This window comes from Protopterus annectens, chromosome 2.part1, assembly GCF_019279795.1.
Source record: "Protopterus annectens isolate FY-2018-M chromosome 2.part1, PAN1.0, whole genome shotgun sequence".
Lineage (NCBI taxonomy): Eukaryota > Metazoa > Chordata > Ceratodontiformes > Protopteridae > Protopterus > Protopterus annectens.
In genome coordinates this window covers 16,659,920-16,683,583 of record NC_056729.1, presented here as the reverse complement: position 1 = coordinate 16,683,583, position 23,664 = coordinate 16,659,920, and the positions used below count along the sequence as shown (strand labels likewise).

Genomic DNA, 23,664 nt, shown 5'->3' with positions numbered 1-23,664 from the left:
ACCACTTGTGGCAGATGTCACTCAAACATTTTTTACCATTTCCAGCAGTTGACAGAGCTCAGTTTGAACTATAAATGACTTGAAAACAAAGATCTGTGGTCTTCAAAATTTATGTCCTTACAAATGGAACTTGAAAATCTGGAAAGAGAAAAGGTGACTTTAGCCATGAATCACAAATGGACGGAATTTTCCAACTGTCAAAAGGAGGACCAGCTGATTTTTGAAACGTGGAATAGCCTTCCACATTATCATCATCAACTCAACGCAGTAGCATTTGGAATTTTGATGATTTCTGGGTCCACTTAGTATTGTGAACAGTTGTTCTCCAACATGAATGCAATCAAAATCAAGCTAAGAAGTCAGCTTAAAGATATAAGCTTTAAAACCTGTTTAAAATTGAAGATTTCCGAATACTCACCAAACATGAAACAACTCTGTGCAGAAATGCAGTTTCAAAAGTCACATTAATTTATTTTTCTTTTTTTTCTGTAAGTACTTGAAGTTTGGTTTGCGTTAAATACATATATACCAATACTGCAATAAAAAATCAGATCTCAGACCTCCACCTGTACTCATTGCCACTCTTTGTAAATCTTGGAACAAACATTTAAAAAAAATGGCTCTTTGCTTCAAAAAGTTTGCTGACTCCCTGGCCTAGTTTTATGAATGTGGTAGTAATGGATCTATAGTTCCCAGGGTCCATGGCTTGGCCACCCTTGTGTAATGGCATTAAAACTGCTGTTTTCAGGAATGTAATCCGTGAAGAGGTTTAGATTAAAGAGGATAGGTAGGGGTTCAGAAAGACCATATTTGGCACTGATAGGCAACCTAATATGTTATCAGGGCCCAAGATTGAAGTAGAGGGCTGAAAGAACGTGTTCCATAGCAATTGAAGGGGGTAGTGGGTTTGTGGAACCTGTGGAATAGCTACAACCATGGGTGGAGTAAAATGTGTTAGTGTATTAGCAATTTCCTTTGTGTTAGAGCAGAGTATACCAATGTTTTTGATGACAAGTTGGGCAACCTTCCAGCTGTCTCTTCTATGAAGTTAGACCCAGAGGTCAGTCCAGTGGTCAGACTGGCAAGAACATTTCTGATGGCTATGCAGAATAAAATTAAAGCTCAATTGGATAAAATAGTGCAGGAAGATGTAATTTGCCCAGTTACAGAACCAACTGAATGGATGTCATCCATGGTAGCAGCCCACAAAAAAGGCTCAGATGAAATCAGAATGTGTATTGACCCAAGAGATTTGAACAAAGCATTAAAAAGACTGCATCATCCAATGCGTACAGTCGAGGAAGTCGCAGCCCTAATACCAAATGCCACTGTTTTTCTGTCTTTGATGCAAAAAGTTCATTTTGGCAAGTGATGCTTGATCACAGATCCTCATTATTGACTACTTTTAGTACCCCATTTTGCAGATATAGATTCCTCAGGATGACATTTGGAATACATTCTGCAAGTGAAATCTTTTAGCATGCAATGGAGCAAATTTATTCAGGTTATCCTTGTGCCATAATAGTAGATTATTTATTGGTTGGAGTCAATGGTGAAGCACAGCATGACAGAAACCTTAAGAAAGTTCTAGACAGAGCATATGAAGTGAACTTAAAGCTCAATCCTCTGAAGTGAAAACTCAAACTACCAGAAGTTACATATGTAGGTCATTTATTTACTAGCAATGGCTTGCATACAGACATGTCCAAGCAAGCAGCCATTCTTGAGATGCCAGCTCCAAATAATGTTCAGGCTCTACAACATTTTCTTGGCATGGTCAACTATTTAGGCAAGTTTATGCCAGACTTCAGTGAGTTGACAGCACCTTTGAGAGAGCTGACATACACAAATGTTATATGGTCTTGGTTGGAACAGCACCAGAAGGCCTTTGAAGACCTTAAGCAGAAAATTGTCACCCCACCTACATTAGCATACTATGATATCAATAAACCAGTAACTCTTTCCTGTGATGCTTCAAAACTTGGTCTTGGCACAGTTATTCTTCAAGAAGGCAGACCAGTAGCCTATGCCTCTAGAACTCTTACCCAAATTGAAATGCAATATGCTCAAATTGAGAAAGAACTTTTGGCAGTAGTGTTTACATATTTAAAGTTTCTTGATTATATCTGTGGTCGAGATATTCAGATTGAAACTGATCATCAACCTCTAGTTACTATTCTAAAGAAGCCTATGCATTCAGCTCCAGTGAGATTACAAAGAATTATGCTTAAATTGCAAAAGTACAATTTCAAAATGGTCTATATAAAAGGCAGCCTTCTTTATCTGGCTGATACCTTATCCAGATCACTCAGGAATACAATGGAACAGCTTCACGCAGAGAATTTTGACTTTGATGTCATGGAAGTGCATAATTTTTCTACCACAAGACTTGATGAGCTGAGAGATCATACATAGAATGATCTGATTTTGCAAAAGCTCAACCACTACATTAATGTTGGATGGCCATCAGAGCAATCTATTGTACCACCTGAAGTGCAAACTTATTTTCCTTACAGAGATGAGATGTTTAAGGATGATGTCATTATTTTTAAAGGTCCTAGAATTGTTCCTGCTTCCTTACAACATGAATACATCCAGATTTGGCATCATGGTCACCCAGGTTCCAAATCTACCAAAAGAAAGGCAAGAGAACTAGTATTTTGGCCTTCTCTAGTGAAAGACATTGATAAAGTACTTTCTTCTTGTTCAGTATGCAATAGTACTAAACCACATTTATAAAAAGAACCACTTCAGCTAAGTCAAGCTCCTGAACTACCTTGGTCAACAGTAGACACTGATATATTCGAGTGGAACAATCAGCATTACTTAGTGCTGAAAGACTCTTATTAGAACTGGTTTGAGATTGATTTACTACCTAATCTCACATCCACTGTTGTTATTACCAAGTTGAAACATCATTTCTCAGTCCATGGTGGTCCATACAAAGTTATTTCTGACAATGGTACTCAATTTACTAGCAGTTGTTTCAGAAATCTGCAAAAGAATGGGACTTTGTACATGTTACTAGCAGTCCAGAATATCCACAGTCAAATGGACTAGCTGAACATGCAGTACCGAGTGCAAAGCAATTACTTGAGAGCTCAAAGCATGATAATACCGATGCCTTTTTGAATTTACTCAATCTCAGAAACAACAGGTTGGGAGGGTGGCCTAATGGTTAAGGTGTTTGCATTACAAACACAAGGTGCAGGGTTTGAGCCTCATAAGGGATAATTGGCTAGGCTTAAAATGGCTCACAAGGGCAGTTAGCTTAGTACTAATCTATAAACCTATGAACCTACTCCGTGACGATATATTTGGCTTACCTGCTCAGCGACTTCTATCTAGGCAAACCAGAACAACATTGCCTATCAGTTCCAGTTTGTTGAGGCCTAAAGCTAAGAACAGCAGAACAATTAGAGCCCAATTATTCAGAAAGCATTCTTTTCAGAAGTCCAGCTATGATAAATCAAGCAGATTTATTCGTCCATTGAAAGAAGCAGGGACAGTGAGGATACAAATGGTGAAAGTTTTCGACCAGATTGGTCAAGCAAAAGGTCTATGCATCGAGCCAAGATCCTACTTCGTGGAATCTGAGGGTGTGGAGTACAGGAAAAATTGCAGACATCTTCTTCCTGTACCAGAATCGATATTGCAGCATTGTTCCTGTGATACAGACTGTAGATCTCAGAGCAATCCAGACAATGTTCCTGTTGGAGAACGTGTGTTAACTTCTACTTCCATTCCTGATGATGTTCCTGATGTCCCTAAAGCTGAACATTTAGCAAAGACAGTCCCAGTTGCTAGACCTAATTCTAATTTCTATGCCACATGATTTGGTCATATTTCCAGACCTAGTGTGAAATACACAGCAACCTGGACATAATTGTCTTATGTATTTTTTTCTGTATAATTGCATGGCAAAGGATTATTTGTATTGATTACATGTCAATTAATGTCGTCAATATTGCATGACTGATTTCTCAAAGAGGGAGCATGTAGAATAGTTGTGTGTGTGTGTGTGTGTGTGTGTGTGTGTGTGTGTGTGTGTGTGTGTGTGTGTGTGTATGTTGTACCTTTAAGAAGCGTTTCAAGGTTGGCACGTGCATATAAATAGCATGTGCTAGCTTCAGTGCCTTTTTTAGAGTGCAGCCAGAGAGTGAGCATGTATGAGTGTAATAGCTAATTTGTTTATAAGTTTATATAAGTTAGAGTTATTAAGCCTCAATCCTGATGTCTTTGTACATAATAAAGATGTTTAATCAGAACCCACAAAGACTCGTCTATTTTATCCTGACTGGATGAGCGACACTGACCTTAACACTGCCTAGGGGGTGCTTAATGCTTGTTAAGCGCCCACTAAGCACTGTTAACATCGGGTATTGCTCTATAGCAGTGTTGAACCAGGATGTAATTTGACCTTTTTTTGAGCATAATTATGGTGCTCCATGCACTGCAACAGCTAAATATTTAATTTAACTTGAAACTGCAATTGCCGGTACATGGTTCAAATGGAAGTGCACATGTATAATTAGCACGCCGTTCATAGGTTCATAGGTAGGTACTAGGCTATTCACCCTGGGGCCTGTATAAGCCTAGCCAAAAAGGTTCCCTGGCTTTCGCCATCCAAGAAAATTATTTTCCTGTGCCCCTGTCAAGCAGTGCTGCAGAAGTGATCCCTGGGGTGCATTTTCGATTTCCCATCCAGTTGTCAAGATTTTTCTTAAAGAGGGCCAATGAGGAGCTTTGCTTGACATGAATGGGTAGTTTGTTCCAGAGTATGGAAAGTCTCTGTGACAGGAATCTATCCCTCCAGCATGTTCTGTTTATTGTGGTGACAAGGTTTAGGTCCCTGGAGCATGTGGTTCGGAGAGATTGGGATTTTTTGTGTAGTAAAAAGTAATTGTATAAACACATCACATTCAAACCCTCCTATGAGAATACTGACAAGATCAGTGACAAACAGTAGAGCTAACTCACTTGTCTGACATTTCAGAAATTCACTTATTTATAATGCTACACTACTTCTAACTGAATCTCAGGACTTGCCCAGTTGTGACACTTTGCTGTGTTAAGATATTGTTTTGAATTCCATAAAGTGTGCACCATACACATACATTAACTCTTCCTCTGAAAGTTACTGTAACAGTTTTGACGTTGACTTCTAGACCTTCTGGAATCATACAACCTGCAGAAGATATTAGAAGCCTCATCCTGTACAGTGTGAACATGGCTCGTTCCAACTTTCTTGATATTGAAATTACCAAGGATATTGACAGGGTATTTACAATCTCCATATACAGAAAGTCTTTTCTGTATTACTTCCCTTCATTTTACTAGTTGCCACCCCTTGCATCAAAAGAAGGGGGTGGTAAAGAATCACTTTATCAGGGTATTTCGTTTAACCTCTGATGACAATATGTGTATCCAACATTTTAACAAGTTAAAATCTGTGTTTCTTGACTGTGGTTATCCGACTTCATTGGTGGAAGATTTCTACAATCAAGTTCTACAGGAATGGGATTGTATGTATGCCCCTATTATCAGGAATGGTTTGGAGAGTTCAACACTTGTGAGAAAGGTATGAGCTCTGATTTAAACTACCGTTTCTGTCATTATTCCAATACGGTTTTGCATTATTCATTAGATGCGAATGATACACAAAAAATCCTGCACAAAAACTGGTCTGTTCTTTAGTACAATGATGATTTGACGTTCTTTTTTTTTTTGAAGGTCCCCCTACTTTTATCTTCAAGAATAAACCCAACATTGAGCATCTTAGAGAAACCAGTGAAAACATCTCAGAATAATTTCTTCATGACATCTAAATGTGGCCGGTGCCACCAATGTCCCTTTATTGACACTGATTTAGGGGGTGTGCTACTTGTAAAAATATTGGGAATGAATGGACGAAGGAAATTTAACTGATATACTGAGAGAGTTGCGTACCTGGTGAGGTGCTGCTCCTGTCCTGTCTTTTACACTGGCAAGACTAAGAATGCTCTTAATAAAAGAATTCACCAACAGCAGTGTAGCATTACTAGAATGGATAACAAGAGTGCACTTGCTAGACATGCTTCTGGATGTGTAAGGTTTAGTAAATTTAAATTCATGGTGCTTGAACAGATTGATTCTGCTGTATATTCAGGAGGCTGGCAGAATCGGCTTTTACATCGAGAGATGTTCTGGCAGCTCTGTTTGGATGCTGCAAATTATCCAGGTCTTAATGAAGCTATTTCCATCTCAAGTGAATTTAAATTTTGTGCTGCTAGACCATAACTGATATTTTTTATCTTTATATTTTGCTTGTTGTGTATGCATTTGTTTAGTATGTTCAACATGCTATGTGATCCACAGTGCTTTGGCTATGTTCCTTTAAATATTTTGGAGGACTTTTTCACTATGCTTACTTGTGATTGTTTTTTGTGGGGGGCGTGTCGCTGTTTAAACTTTTTAATGAGCCACATTAGTGAGTCTCTGTTTCTTTGATTCATTCATGGTTCTGAATATGTCTTTTACAGAAGAAAGCTCTTAACTGTGATTTTAATAATAAAGCGTTCCCGAATCTTAGCTACCTGGTCGTTTTTAGTTTTATTTGATTATCTACACTACAGTTCTAGGGTTTCTCCATGGATTTTTTATTCTATTAAAAGTGCATATTTATTATAGGGGATCAGTAAAAAAGAATACACTGGTATACTACTAATCAACATGCTTATTATTCAGTACAATGCATCCTCGAATTAGACACTTATTTTAGCTTCAGAACAAACCTTTCCATTTGAACTTCACCAGCATTGCAATACTTTCTGATTCAGTTACTAGGATGAACCCACTGTAAATCTCTGTTACCTCTATCACAGAAGACTAAATAAGTAAAGTTTATTTATGCATGGTAAACTGGGACACATTCATTTCTTTGTTTAGACCAAGAGCCTGATTCCAAAAGACTTGCTCTCAGTGTAAGTAACTTGCTACAGCATATTAAACCGAAGTAAGTTATTTACACTGAGAGTTGATCTTTTGGAATCTGACCCCCAGTGTAAGCTTGTTTATAGATAGGCCTTACACAGAAGTAAGTCACTTACACCATGAGCATGTCTTTTGGAATCCAGTTTACAATGGCATAACTCTTTTGGAATCTGGCCCTATATCTCAGCCATAATTCAGTGCCTATGTTTGATGCAGCAATACCCCAGAGAATCCATGCTGAAAATTTCAGTTAAAATCTCTAAAGGTTAAGTCTTAATCCGAACCTCCTGTGCCATAAATTATTTTTTAATTGTCACTAAATTTCAGGCAAACTACACCTTATCCACTTCCTAACTGCCATGACTGTAGAGTGCAATTCATTTACTGTCATTTTTGGGAATTTAACTCCTGGCCAGTTTTCTACTCAATTAATGATTCATTATCTACTTTTTTAAAAAGTTCATAAATATGTTAACATATGTCACAGATGTAGCTAAAGAACATGTAACATTTAGTTTTTACTTGAAATATCTAACAAGTCACTTTGACTTGTATCCTGCTCAGCCAACTCAAGATTTCTAAAATGAACACCCCCTAAAAGCAATTTCATTGAGAAAAGGCAGAGAATTTACATGTATGAGATTTGCCTCCTTGGTGTACTGTTTAACAAAATGAAGATTTTAGGAAAAAGAAGCAAATTAGATCAGCAGTGTCAGTTTAATAGAATCTTTGGGGTTATAAATTCAATTTTGGTAGAGTCACAGGGTCTGTTAGTGCTTGTGTTACAAATCATTGAATAAGCTTTATTCTATGTAATGCAAGTAACACTGCAGAGAAATAAAATGGGATAAAATCACAAAGATTCTGACTGCAGTTTCAAGCTGTCCTAAATGAAGCATCTAAGGGGAATTTGGTTGTCTTTTTCTTGACTGAGAGTGAGACACTAAATACGCAAGTAAGATGATTTACTGAATGAAGTCTGCTACATAGATGACAGCATGTCATCCCATACTGTTCTGTTACAAAACCACAAGAATGCTTATGTGAGTTTTAACTGGGGAAGTGTTGGCATATATAATAGTTGTCTGGGTATTAAGTGTACTACACATAATATTCAGAAACAGCAGAATACTCAGAAGGATTTACATGAACTCAGGTGACCTTTCACATTAATAGGACTAGTAAAGAGTGATTTGTCTTGTGCGGGATAGCAGGAAGAATATAGTTGTGTAAGTTGCTCTTACACACAACAGTAGGTGTTCATGTTTCTCACTGCTGCAGTAGCCTTTAGGTCATATGCATTGTGTCTTAAACACAACAGGCCAACTTCCCCTCCATGTTGTATGTGATTCTGAAACTGTGGTATCCTTATGGTACCTTTATGAGTCAAACTGCTTCTGTCACTGCTTTCCTGTTTATCCAAGTGGAATCATTTGTCTATCCACCTGTGCCTCTCTTGAATCAACATACACAATATGTGTTTCACTTCTCCTGCACTATTTTGCTCCTATCTATATTTGCAGCAAGTGTTTCTCTGCAATACCATTGATCTAATAATATTCTGTCATGTGTCATGGTGATTAGAAATTACCTGTCATCACAATATCTGTTCATTTTTTTTGTGCTTACCATTGTTTGTTTTCATACTGCCTGAGGCTGACTAGTCCACAGTTAGTTTTTTATAATCCTATTCAGTCATATATCCAATGTCAGTAACAGAAGCAAAATAAAAAACAGTACCACTTTCAGTCTTCATATTAAAAATGGTCTTACTATCTTTTGCAACAGTAACTGGAGTGATCCACAAAACTAGATAGTATACCCTGTCTCAGGTTTGGGTTGCAAACTCTGTTGGGTACTCATTAACAGCAACTAACTATTGTGGGGAATGAGTAGCTGACACTGAATCATAGAAGTGTCACAAAACTACAGTATTAATGCTAGCCACTGGTGCAATAAATGAGAGGAAATGTAGTCGACACCACTGATGAGATTCCTAACTACTACAGAAGCAAGGCTACTGGTAGGAAAATGCCTTGCACTTTGCTGTAATGTCTCTATGGAAAGTCTTGTAGATCACATAAGTCATAATGGCCCAGCCACAGCCCAGTGTGGGGCCCCTTGTGGGAGCTGGGCCCAAATGGACCAAATATGTCCAACTGGCCTAAGGCTGGCCCTGTACACAACAGTAGCCTTCAGGCTATATGGGTTGATTACCAAAGTCTGGGAGGAGGATGGATATTGATCAAGGAGCCCCTGAAGTATAAGACAAAAGAATCCTGTAAGAAGTGCTTTGTACAGGTACATACAGAGGACCAATTATAGTCTCTAGAAAACTTTTAGAGTCCACTCCTTTCTAATATGCAATTAGAGAAGACAAGGCCCTCAGAAAGTGTGCTTAATACTGCCTGGAACTGATTTACCATAGTCGGTATAACAAAAGACCAAGGACAACCACTGGAAATCATTCAGTTGACATATATTGTCCTTTCTTAGTCCCAGCATAGGAAATAAATAGCTGTTGGCTTTTTCAAAGGACTTGGTTCTGTGAAGTTAGTATGTGAGTTGCCTATGTATGTCCACAGTATGTGAAATCCTTTCCCTGTGGTTCTGAGGGCTAGTATAGAACATTGGGTCATTGTTGACCTAATTCAAAGAAACTCTGAAACAACTTTGGTTATGAATAAGGGATTTATTCTAACAGATACCTTATCCCAAATACAAACCAGATAGAGTTTTTCCACCAAGACACCTTGCAATTCAGATACTGATCTTGCAGATGTCAGAGCAAATAAAAGAACAGCTATCCATGTAATGATCCATAAATATGTCTGATGTGTAGGTTCAGATGGAAATGTGGTTAACTTTTGCAGCAGAAAGTTAAGATCCAAGGAGGTAGCAACCTGTTTGGAAGGTGAGCCCAGGTGAAACACTCCTATCAGAAACTATTTCATTAAGAAAACAGTGAAGAAAGACAAGGATCCATGGGCATATATACTGAAGTGGCTATAAGATGTATCTTAACAAATTAGTATGAAAGCCAGAGGTTAGTAGCTCACAAAAAAAATTTGAACACTAGTAGTACAGTCCCAGATGGGGTTCTGGTTATTTGGTTGTGTTGTTGCGATAGTAATCCTGCTCAGTACGAGAGGAACCGCAGGTTCAGACATTTGGTGTATGTGCTTGGCTGAGGAGCCAATGGTGCGAAGCTACCATCTGTGGGATTATGACTGAACGCCTCTAAGTCAGAATCCCGCCTAAACGTAACGATACCGCAGCGCCGCGGATCTCCGGTTGGCCAGGGATAGCCGGCCGCAAGGCCGGCGAGGAGCGCCGCTCGTCACTGGGTCGGAGCGCGGACGGAAGGGGGCCGCCTCTCTCCAGCAGTGCACCGCACGTTCGTGGGGAACCGGGTGCTAAACTAGAAAAGTCTTCAACATGCCAATATAAGATTTGCTAGTAGACAAATTTCTTAAATGCTGCATGTCATTAAGAAAGGGGTGACTAAAAGGTTTCAGAATCCAGGCAGATAATTTAGTCTTAGAATGGGGTGTATCAAACTCTCCCTGTCTTGGGTGGGTAGATCCAGATAGTGAAGATGCTCTTATGGTAATTGCCATTGGCCAATTCCATAAAATGTGAGAACCAATATTGCCTGGACCAGAAGGGGAGTCGCCACAAATATTTTTGGAGAGTTCTTGTGAATCATCAGCACTACTCTAGATGTCAGTGAAAATGATGGAATGCATAAAAAGCATTAAGTTGCAAGGGAATAAAAAAAATCTACTGTCTGTTTTGCAAGAAGATCACAGATCTCTATGAGATGTTCCCCTGAACAGGATCAGTACCTGGAAGACTCCACTTGCTCAAATTCTATTCTTTCTGGTCTAGCCTGGCTCTGCTCAGCTTTCCTGCCACTGTGTTTGTCTCTGTTGGAAAGTAATATGCTTGAAGGGTTAAAGAATGTTGGAGAGCTAACTTCCAAGGTAGAATACTGAGTCTGTATAGAGAATACGGCCTTGTGCCCCATAGCTTGTTGACATATCACATCATTGTGGTGTTCTATAACTGTTTGAAAATAATGTGGTTTGGTCTGTCTGAAGAATCCCGCCAGTCTTGCATCTTCACCCTCATGAGAACTACCTTCAATGGAAATTCTGAGGCATTTGTAGATGCAGTTTGACTTTGAGGTCAAGGAAATGCAGGAGAGACAAGTAATTGCTTACATATCTAGTTTCCAACTACAGCAATCTCCTTTATACAAAGTCCAAGACAGGTATCTGAAAATCTAAAGGACCCAAGTGTTGGGTCTATGTGTTTTTTAGATACCATAGAATCTTTCTCTTGTACAACCTGGAAAGAAGAATCATGAGAAATTATTATTTGAACCCCAGAATCCTGAGAAACTGTCTGACTAAAGCTCAAGACTAATTTGAGTAGCTCAGGGAAGGTTTCCAGATAAAAGTCCACCTTCTTTTGCATCAAAAATTTTTACTGTGGAGTGTCATTAACATTTCCTAAAAGACAATCTGGTGTGAAATGCTGAAGGATTTCTGGATGTTTATCTGAAATCCCAGATTGGTCAGAAGAGATGAAACTCATGTTAAGGACGCTTCACATCTGGAAGATAACTGCAAAAAAAGAGGGAAAATGAATGCCATTCAACCTGTTATAAGCTAAGGCTGGAGATAAAACTTTGCAAACACATTTGAAATGTAAGATAACCTAAAACATAATGAAGAGACACTAAAAAAGAACTGTAAAACTTATTTAAAAGTTTTATTTGAAACTGGTCTCCAAAAAGGATCATTCTTTGGTACCAGAAGCACTCTGGAGTAGAAATCTTTATCTCTTGAATAAACTGCATGGGTTATATGGCTCCTATAGTGGGAAAATCTGAAGAACCTGAGGAAAAAATTCAGTTTGGTTTGGAGGAATTCCCCTGAAAGGAGGTTTTTGTATCCAGTGCTAACTGTAACCTCCTAAACCGCTTCTAGCTCTCAGGAGTCTGTCCCAATCTGTTGTCCAAGGGGAAAGCACAGAGCCAGCTGTTGCAACATGTTTTAAGAAATTAAAGCAGGTGGGTAGGGGGAAGGAAGGAGGCATAGTAGTATACCCATCCTGAAGTCATATACTGTCTTTTTATTAGAAAGTTTCTTAATGGTAACAGTAAACTTTATTCTCATTCAGACCACATAACAAAATTGCACCGCTGAATGAAATTGCATTTCTCCAAGCTCATATACAACATAAACACAAAAACAAAAAATGTATAAGCAGCAACAACAACAGCACAGTCCAAGCCAATTGAAGGCACCAAAGCTTCATCAACCGTGCTCAATTCGTCACGAAGGTGATCACAATGATTGCAACCATCTTCACCCACCACACTGCCACTAGCTCCATTTCCAACATCAGCAACATCCTAAGTCCCTGTCAGGCCCCTCTGACCCAACAGAACCCCAATCCAGATTTAATCAATTGATATACAAAACTGGGTTTCTGCCACCTACATTAGCACAGCCATCACCACTTAAAGGCCTGAACAGCCATAACCAATATCCATGCTGCCGCCATTCCATCTCCAACATCATTCAACACCAGAATCTTCACCATCCATGCTGTCATCACTCCATCTGCAACATCATTGCAACACCGGCAACAACCCAGAAATCAGTCTGGTCCCTCTGACAAATAAAAAGATACAATCACTCAGTAGACAAAAATCAAGCATCCGCAACTGCATTCAGTGTAACTCGCTGGCCTGAAGGCAATGATCTCCAAACACAGCAAAATCCAGTGCTTCAACAGGAACCATGGCTGCAGGCAAACCCCACACCCTACTGAGTCAGAACGGACTCTCAGAAAGATAACAGTTCAACAAACCCTACACAAATCCAACATAAAACACAAAACACATATCTAGAGCCGGAGAGGCCACTGCCATACAAGGCACCACCAGCTTGTACTTCTTGTTTGTTATTGTTCTCTTCCTGCCATTTCTATTTTATTCTTAGGCATGAAAGAGGATCTCAATGGGGGGAGCTGAAAAAAATCTGAGAAACTCACTCAGCTAATTTCCATCTTTCATCAGAAAGTTGCTGGACCTAAGTAGCAGATGGGCCAAATAAAACCCTTTTCTCTAACACTCAGTTGAAAAAGTCACACTTCTTTTCTTCAGAAAACTTTTGAATTTGTACCCAGGCATATCTCCTCAAACAATAGAAAAGGCCTTAGACACAGTATTTCCACAATCATACACACCTTTAAAGCACGTTTAAGTACTTGATACATGTCAAGAACAATACAATGCAGATAGTCATGAACTTCCAGATAAGGGAGTGATAGTTAAAAATTCCATATGCACAAGTGGAAGAATAAAAAAACTAATATCAAAGCTGTACCAAAAATGAGTTTAAGAAACTGTAAAGTTTTCTGGTTCTATGGGGGACTAAAAATTCTGATTCAGAATTGTTACAGATAATATAAAAAGCCTCCCTCAATGTTGGCACTAGAGCAGGAAAAGCAAAACAACTTACAACATATAAAATCATCTCGATATATATAATAGGGACAACTATTAGTTGCCTAAAAAATACCTTACTCATCCTGGCAACAATTAGGGAAAGAAATTACCTCACAAGGAGGTTTGAAAATTAGTCTTCCTCAGGGGTATTTTCAGTGGTCTGCTAAATGGTACAGAAGGCTGTTTATTAGGCTTGAGTCTCTATAACAGTTTCTTAATTAAGGTAACAAATAATCTTTACCTATCAATGACATATCAGCAGGGTTATTAAGGTAAGGAAATAATCTTTACCTAGCAAGACCATGTCTGCAGGTGTATAATGTTTATCCTTTTGTTTTAAAAGGTATCTTCTCAAATAGACTAGAACTGGAATCTGTTCCCAAAGAACGGGTCTTTTCTCTCAGACACATCCAGTAGCATCCCCAGTAAAACACTTTGTTGCAGTAAAAATGGTTGTCCAGTGCTCAGTACAAACACTGAAACAGCTGAGGAAGACATGGCCATCTCCCAGTTCATAGTGGCTGAAATGACTACACTAAAGGATGCCAGAGAGGTAAGTGAGTGGTCTGCGGAACAACAAATGGCCACTGTAGTTTCGCCCACCATTGGCTGAGGTGCAGACCCAGGCTGCATAGTCAAGAGGAGCTCTCAAATAAGTTGTTTTTTTCTTACAAGAAGCTGCAATAGTCAGGCCAGTAAGACCAGCGTAAGTATCCATGCTGTGACCGAGGAGGATGCATTGAATGTGGTTAGGATTACTAGAACAAGTGACTTGGAAGGTAAGTTATCAAAAGTATTAACAGGCATCACACTTACACTTACTCTTAATCAGAACAGTCACCAAAACACAGTAATGCAGAAGCAGTACAATAAAAGCCTCTCAGAAACCCCTTAAATATAGAATGAGCTTAACAGAAATACATCATGGGTAAGTTATCACAGGGGGAACACAAGAACTACATGTCCTGTAAAAACACAAACAGTACACTAAAATCCTGTCAGAACCCTTTACAAGTAAAATTCTGACAGAAAAAATGGCAGGTAAGTTGTCAAGGCTTGATGTTAAGCACTACATGCCCTGCAAATGCACAAGCAGTGCACTAAAATCCTTTATAATTTAAAGTAGTCTGACGGAAAAAAATGGCAGGTAAGTTATCACAATATTAACACATGGCCTATAGAAGTGCAAACAGTACACTGAAATCCAGTCAGAAACTCTTTAGAACTAAGATTTAGTCTGGCATAATAAATGATAGGTTGTCATAGGTTCATAGGTTCATACTAGGCTATCTGCCCTAGGGCATTTACAAGCCTAGCCAGAGTGTGTTTGGCTTTCGCCACCCCTTGGAATGAGTATACCGTGCCCATTTTAAGGTTTAGTTTACCATACCTCTGTCTAGCAGTGACACAGAAGTGACCCCCGGGGTAAACCTACGATCTCCCATCCACTCATCAAGATTTCTCTTGAAAAGAGTTAGTGAGGGTCTCTGCCTAACATGGACTGGGATTTTATTCCAGAGTGAAGGGAGCCTCTGGGTTATGAATCTGTCCCTCCAGCATGTCCTATTTATTTCTGTGCTGAGGTTCAAATCTCTCACTCGCGTAGCTCTGGTGGATTTGGATTTTCTGAGGTGGAGCATGTCCATTAATTCCAGGTTGGACATGGCCTTGTACGTCAGGCATAGATCGCCTCTGAGTAGGCGGTATGCTACTGAGTAGAGCTGGAGTTACTTTAGCCGGGCAGCATATCGCATATGTTTGAGTCCCTTGATCGTCTTGGTGAGGTACTTTTAGGGTCTTTCCAATTGCTGCAGGTGTCGGGTAAGGTACATCCCAAATGGGGCATTGTACTCAATTATGGGCCTGATGAGAGAAGAGTAAAGGGGTACAATGACCTCTCCCGATCTAGATGTGAATCCCTTCATGATAAGGTGGGCAATATAGAAGGTCTTTCTAACCACTTTGGCAATGTGAGTGTCAAACGAGAGGTTAATGTCAACTTGGGTCCCTAGGTCCCTAATTACTTCTTCCGTACTTAATGGATTACCACCTATGTAGTAATTTGTGGGCACTTTGTTTTTCCCAAAGGGTATGACTATACACATTTTGGCGTTTAGTTTAAGGCCATGGCTCTGGCACCAGTTTTCCGTTTCTATGAGACCCTTTTGAAGGATGCTTGTGTCCGCTACAGAATCAATTATGGCGCCCAGTTTGCAGTCATCTGCGAACTTGGTCAGCCACAATCCTCCCATGTTAGCCTGTACCTCAGAAAAATAAATACCGAACAAGAGAGGTCCCAGGACCGAGCCCTGTGGGACGCCACTTGTGACTGGTTTAGCGTCTGACATGGTTTTAGCAGTTCTGACCTTGTGGGTTCTGTCCTTGAGCCAGTATGCAACCCATCTTATGACATAGAGGTTTATATTTAAGCTGGAGAGCTTGTCTATGATGCCCGAGTGGGGGTATTGTGTCGAAGGCTTTTGCAAGGTCAAGGTAGGCTGTGTGAACTACCTTACCCTCGTCAATGGCCTTGGTGACTGTTTCCAAGAAGTTGACCAGGTTCAAGAGGCAGGATCTGCCCTTAACAAAGTCGAATTGGGTAGGATCCAGTGTCTGTAGGTCCCCAATGTCTTTGTTAATGAGTTCCATAATGATCCTCTCCATAGGTTTGCAGACCAGGCTCGTCAAGCTTATGGGGCAGTAGTTTCCAGGGTCCGTAGAAGCACCTCCTTTGTGGAGTGGGACCACTGTTGCTGTACGCCATTCTTTGGGTACATATCCTGTAGTTAGGCTGAGATTAAACAGCTGCCTTATGTGTCGGTTTAGCTCTTCTTGGAGTTCATGTAGCACGCAACCCGGGACACCGTCTGGTCCCATTGATGCTGTATTTTTAGCTTTGGAGAGGGCGGCTCTCACCTGGGCATCTGAGATGTCAGGGAGGCAACACTCTGCTGGGATAGATATTTGTCCCTTTGGGGGGGGGGAGAAAAATTTGCACTGAACCTGTCTGCTAGTATGTTGGCAATATCTGTGGGTTCAGTGTATTTTTTGTCATTTTGGACTAACTCAGAGCATATCTGGGAGTTTCCACTCAGGTTTCTAACATAACTAAAGAAAGCCTTGTGATTATCTTTAGTGTCTTGTGCAATTTTTCTCTCAAAGTTGGCCTTGGATGATTTTATGAGTGATCATAGTTTTTTGCTAGTACTGATCAGAGATGCCTTCCCTTTTATGGATTTTGCTATATCATGTAGTAGCTTCCTCCTTCTGTTGTATAGCTTATTAATGGCTGGGATCCACCAGACAGGATGCCTGCCTTTGGGGGAATGGGTCTTGGTTTTATTTGGGATTTCATGATCCATGCATTCCTGTAGGTGTCCATAGAATGCGTTTATAAAGGATTCGGCAGAGTGGGCTTTGGTTTCCACTGGCCCGGGGGCCTTGAAGGATTCCACTTCGGTCTTAAGAAGTGTGAAGTCAGCTTTTGAGAAGTTCTTCACTGTGGTCTTTTGTGCTGGAGGTGCGGGCGGGATGTGGATTTCCAGGGAGATTAATTTATGGTCCGATCTTACCAACTAGTGGTATACTTTAGGTATGGAGCATTGTGTTCCCATGTTTGTGATGATCAGGTCTAATATGTTTTCCCCTCTTGTGGGAGAGGTGACTAGTTGTTCCATAGCATTTGAGTTAATGAATTCTAGGAACCTTTGGGCTAGGGTATTGGGGCTTGAGTAATGCTCCCAGTCTATGTTTGGGTAGTTGAAGTCCCCCAATATGATGGTGTTTGGAGAGACCTTCATATTCTCCAGTGTCTTTAGGAAGGCCGAGTGGGGTTCCTGAGTTTGAGAGGGTGGTCTGTAGCATGCTACAAACTGGAGGGTGGTTTTGCCCACTGTTAGTTGCACATGGATGGTCTCCGATGCTTCGTGCATTGCCACTAACCTGGAGGTGTGGGTATCCTTGATGAATATGGATACTCCCCCTCCTTTTGTGGTTTGGTCCAAGTTCTGGGGCCGAAAAGCATGATATGAGGTATAACCTGGTAGTGCTGGGGTGCTCTCTGGAGCCTTGAACCAGGTTTCTGTCACTGCACAGACATCGATGTTCTCCATACTGAGGAGGGCTTTGAGAGCATGCATCTGAATTTCTTGACTACATCAATTCCACGAGTGATTTTTTGAAGTTTTCTGGGAAATTTTCTTATTTTAATATTGATTTTTTAGATGTCAACATTTATGTGGAAGATAGTGTGATTAAGACAAAGATATATAGGAAACCATGTTACCAACCAGCATATCTGCATCGTCAGAGTATGCATAACCCGGCTTGTTTCAACAATATTGTTAAGGGACAAGCCATGAGAGTGTCACGTTTATGTTGTGATGATTTAGTCTTCAGAGAAGAAATGCAGGCTCTACAAACAGGATTTTTAAATAGAGGGTATAATCAATATGAGGTGGATAATGTAATGAAACAAATGGGTCAACATAGAAAATATAGAGCCAGACCTTTTTTCAGTGGAGGGACACGTGATAGGGCTCCTAATATTTCTAGTGCCAGGCAGAATGTATCTATAACCATTCCTTATTGCACCAATATTAATAGGATACGGAATATGGTATCCTCTAATTGGAACATTTTAACATCAGATCCTGCTACTAGGAAGTTAGTAGGTTGTGTTCCAACTTTTGTATTTAAAAACTGTCAGACACTACAACAGAAGATATGTTATGTTGATAATGGTTTGCAAGAAATTTATCCAATATGGATGCGAGGTACTAAGAAGTGTGGGAGATGCCCACAATGTTGTTACATTGATGAGTCGAGATACTTCAGGCACCCTGATACGGGTGTTCTGTGGAATATTAGATCCAGAGGGACTTGTAATACTAGAAATTTAGTATACGTGGCCTATTGTAACACCTGTTTTAGTTATTACGTGGGCAAAACCAATAGGTCATTACGTGAAAGGATACGTGATCACTATTATTGTGTCAACAGGAAAGAAACATATAGTGCCATTGCAAAACACATCTTAAGTAATGGTCCTTCACATTCTTTTTTGTTTCAGATCCTTCACGTAGTCCCACATAACCCTAGGTTAGGTAACATCGTTAACCAAACAGAGACAGCGGAAGTTAAATGGATCCTTAGGCTAGGTGCACAATATGGGCATGGTATAAATGAATCGGTTTCCCTCAAACCTCTTTTACAAGCTAGACCTCTTAGGTAATGTTGTTTTAATTTTATTACAATGTTTTTAACTTGCTGATCCACACATTAGAACCTTAGGACTGATTATTGTGGTCTAAATCAGCTGTTTATTTATCAATTGTTTCAATTGTTTTAATTATTTAATTGAATGACTTAGATTTATTATATAAGCTTAGCATTTAGTTATTATTTTACGTCTGATGAAGCGGACATGCAGTCCGTGAAAGCGCTTACGTTTTTGCTGTTTTTATCTCAATAAACTCTGTTTGTATCGTGGCTGCTGAAGTGGATTTTTATATCTGAGACTAGAACACGTTTTTATCTGTGACTGTGACACTGCTTATACTGCTGATTTTTGCTGACTGCCTGCACTTGGTTTTTGGTTTCTTCGATATATATATATATATATATATATACACACACACACACACACACACACACATAGATATAGATATATATATATATATATATATATATATATATATATATATATATATATATATATATATATATATACACACACACACACACACACACACATATATATATATATATATATATATATATATATATATATATATATATATATATACATACATATATACACACACACACACACACACATATATATATATATATATATATATATATATATATATATACACACACACACACACACAGACACACACATATATATATATATATATATATATATATATATACACACACACACACACACACACACACACATATATATATATATATATATATATATATACACACACACACACACACACACACACACATATATATATATATATGCACACACACACACACACACACACACACACACATATATATATATATATATATATATATATATATATATATATATATATATATATATATACACACACATACTTATTTTCTGTGTAAAAGGCTTCTACAAAAGGGGACTTATCTGCCAGAAAGGAGATGAAGTACAAGCTGCTGCTCTTGTAAAACCTCTGAGGTGCTTCTTCATGGGTTGACAAGAAAATACAGAAGATTTTCACTCATATTGCTGATTTTCCATCCTCAGGGCTGACCAGTCAGCAGTCAGAGTGGAAGTGTTGGAGGGAAGTAGAGCTTTTGGTATCTGGACAGTTGCTATGTCTTTGGCAAGACATGACCCATGTAGCCTAAAGCTACTGCAGCAGAAAGCGAATGATGAACATACTCTAATGTATAAAGAACATTATTGACTTTGACTGTCACTAACCTCTCAAATTTTGCTGTGCACGTTGATGATTTTGTTTTATTTTATATCCAATTATGAACAGTGTAAAAAGGAGAAAGTAAATCAACAAAAATAAAATAAAAATCCTTTCACCAACCAGTGCTGATGACAGAAAGTTAAAATGATACCAAACATTGGTTTGGATTTCTTGTTTGACAATTTTGTATCAGTCAGCCAGATTTGGGTTGTTTAGAGATTAACATTTTTGTGAAAAGGGAATATGCTTTGCTTTATTATGAATAATATGCTAAAAAGACTAAAGCTATTTGTTATTTTTTATCTTGTTTATCATTGTTGTGGTTGTCTTGTAGCAATATACACTTACAATGGCAATTAACTTCTACAAGATATGGAAAACACAACATCCAGGTACCATTCTGATCAGATTTTTATTGTACAATGCTTACAGCTCTCTTCACTCCTTCACAAGCTAAAAAAGCCAAAACTATAGTCATCTCCACATATTTAGTGGCATGTGCTTCTCTTTCTTCATTGTGAGATCACCATTCCCTCCCTTAGTCTCTTTGCAATGATGCTTAAAACTGCTGAAATACTAAAAGGAAAATATATGAAGTCCTAAAACAAATTCTTACCATGTGCAGTACCAACAACCTGATTTAAGAAACAAACTCAGATATTAGGTGGTAAATTTCACCCCTGCACCATCTTACTCATGTGTGCTAAGTGTATCCATATCTATAACCCTAGCCTTGCCCCTTTGCCCCTAACCGTAACCCTCATATTAAATTACTAAAAACACTTTCCCTAACAGTACCACTATACATGATGAAAGGACACAGAATGCAGACACAAAACATGCACAACACTGACTATCCCTTAACCTAACCTTTACACTAACCCCAACCCACAGATTTTGCATATTCACGACAACTGCTATAACACAGCTTTGCACTAGTTCACATTCAAACATTAATTCTCCTACATACTTCTCCTCACCTACACTATGTAAAACTAAATTCAACCATGCTTATACTTATAGTTAGTACTAGGCTAACTGCCCCTGCAAGCCATTTTAAGCCTAGCCAATTATCCCCTGTGAGATTCAAACCTTGTACAGTGTGTTTGTAAGGCAAACACCTTAACCATTAGGCCACCCTCACTCAAACCAGTACTCAGTCCTTTGTGTATTCTCCCTATTTTCCACCCACAAAAACCTTTCTACCAAATGTGATTCTACCTATATATATTTTGTTGGTAGGACCTCAGTCTAGAGTGCAGTGAGCAACAGTCTGGAGACTTCATCATTGCAATGATATAGACATAACAGAGGCAGTTCAGAGCAGGCAAAATGGTACAAGGGTTGCACTGGAAGGCACACATAACACAGCCGAGAAGATATGCTGAGAACAACTTGTAAGGTAAGCTTGCCTGAGTTCAGCATTGGCACCTGTGATGTTAAGAATGACTGAGTGCCAGGACACTGAAACATTCCTTCAGCACTTTTATCCCCATAAATGTTGGAACAATGCGTGGTAAGTATAATGATACTAATAATTTGTATTCAATGTCTCCCACTATTTAGGCAAGGCTTTGTGTGATGAGTCTCATTCATATTTTCAATGATCGTTATCCATAGCAGTTAGAAAAAAAATATTCAGAAGATATGTAGTTGGCATACATTAATTCAGAGGGAGGTGTGGAAACACTCCCCCTTTCTCTCCATTACCTGAAGCAAAAGATAAATTTATCTGGAAGTATATAAAAAAAGCTTCCACTTGTATCCCCCACGCATATTCATGCATCAAACAGGAAAATGGTAAGAGAGTCGCCTTATGCAGAGCTGTCCCTACTTCATCTAGGCAAATACCAGAGACATTGGGTAATACATGTTGTGTTGAACATTGCGAAAATGCAAAGTAAAGAGAAACATTCCCTTCTGAGTTAGTGAGTGGTGGGTTGCTACTGAGGCTGGAAAATGTATTCCTTCATTCATTATTAAATATGCTAATTTAGGTTATTCACTGGATAAAAATTAAAACAGTATAAGTAAAAAATATTCACTAATTACCTATTCAATGTGATTTTATTATCACAGCAGTTTTCGTCTTCAATGGGAAAGGCAGGCAGTAAGAGATTCACATCAACAGGTTGCACAATACCTTCACTATATGTAGCAAATAATTATAATTAAAGTATTAGAATTAAGCTGTTGTTATCAGGCAGCATTGTATATGGATACATGTTCTGCTTTCATCCCAGGATCATAGCAAACGTAGTACTGACACAAAATGCCTCTAAGCAAAAGCATTTTACCGAAACTTCAGCAGCAATTGTAAAAGATATGAACTTCACCAATACCTCTGTACAAGATTAAGTCCTAAAGGACAGTTATCTTAAAGATGATTGTACTAAGCAGTAGAGTACAGTGGATGTTTTGTGCCAACATAAACTAAAATTTACATTTTTCATCAAAGTTGCCTTGCTTTTGGCAAGATCACTTTTGAGAAATTCACAAAAATTTAGCACATTGCGCAGTGCAAAAGTGACAATGTATAGAGTGTGGCTGATTCTAAAAGACATTGTAATTGCACAAGGGTTTAAACAGCACAGTGAGAAATGCATGCTAATGAATGCATAATGACATGGAAATGAGGAACTACATGAACAGAAGCCACACGGTATATGAAAATGATGATAACCCAAATGGTGGAGTGAGTCAGAGATGTATAAATCAGACACTCTGCCCCATGGAGCATACCAGTTTTTGACACCCAAACAGTCATGGTATATGTGAGAGGGAGTGATGCATGGAAACACAGCAGCAATAGCTCAGCATCTTGTTGCATGTCACATTCATCAGTACCAATGGATGAGGTGCAAACAGTACCTGGTACACTGCTAGCTCTCAGACAACCCACTCCATGTGGACAAAGAGACTTAAGGGACCATGTGAAGTTGTGCTGTTCATAAGTGGGATCTAGGAGGATGCTTGGCATGCCCATCTCTGTGGATACTAAGATATCTGTAGTTTTAACATACAGTGATCTACTGGGGAAATATTAGGGATATTACAGGTGTCAGCCCCGTGAATCCTGGACCAGTGTCGCAACATTATGCTATAGCATGTGGAAGAGTATTTCAATTCTGTAGGATGCAAAGGTGAGAACTATCACAATATATGCATTTAAAAAAATGTCTATTTTATCTAAAGCTTTAGAAGCTCTTGACTGCATGCGCACTGAAATCAAATCCCCTTCAGATCCAGTGGGAGTAAGAAGCATCAACAGAAAGGGTTTCTAATTCCTTAACTGCTATGTGGTCCATAATACCCAGGGCATTATTTACAGTGTGCATCAGCCCTGTGGCAGACCTGTCTGTCACAATGTTCTCTGTCTAATACTTTACATTAAGTATCATATTAGTAACCCTTTACTAAATTTGTTGCTGACATCTGTTATGGCAACTTACAGCATTCACATCCTGCATGAGTCACTGGCAAATCTGGTTCCAGTAATATTTGTCTGGCACATCTTTACCCAGAAAGCACATGCCATGTGTTTAGAGGGTCTGTATTAGCACTTCATTCTCCTGGGCAATGAATTTTCCAGGTGCTACTCACCTTAGGTTGCCATGCTGGTATATACACCTGTGAGCAAAACATGGCAGCCAATGGGTGCGTATGCTATGCTATAGGATGTCCATACCTACAGAC

The 23,664-nt window shown here is 39.1% G+C and overlaps 1 long non-coding RNA gene across 2 annotated transcripts; it reads right to left on the bottom strand.

Annotated features, from left to right (window-relative positions):
- Positions 1-10,202: 10,202 nt before the first annotated feature.
- On the bottom strand, positions 10,203-22,816 carry LOC122794733. Of its 2 annotated transcripts, none has more exons than XR_006363681.1 (3): positions 22,804-22,816; positions 20,411-20,412; positions 10,203-10,393 (listed from the first exon to the last, which is right to left on the bottom strand). It is a non-coding gene; the product is annotated as an uncharacterized LOC122794733 (long non-coding RNA). The 2 variants fall into 2 exon arrangements; XR_006363680.1 differs by lacking the exons at positions 20,411-20,412; positions 22,804-22,816 and adding exons at positions 13,038-13,040; positions 14,456-14,468.
- Between the last annotated feature and the right edge of the window lie 848 nt (positions 22,817-23,664).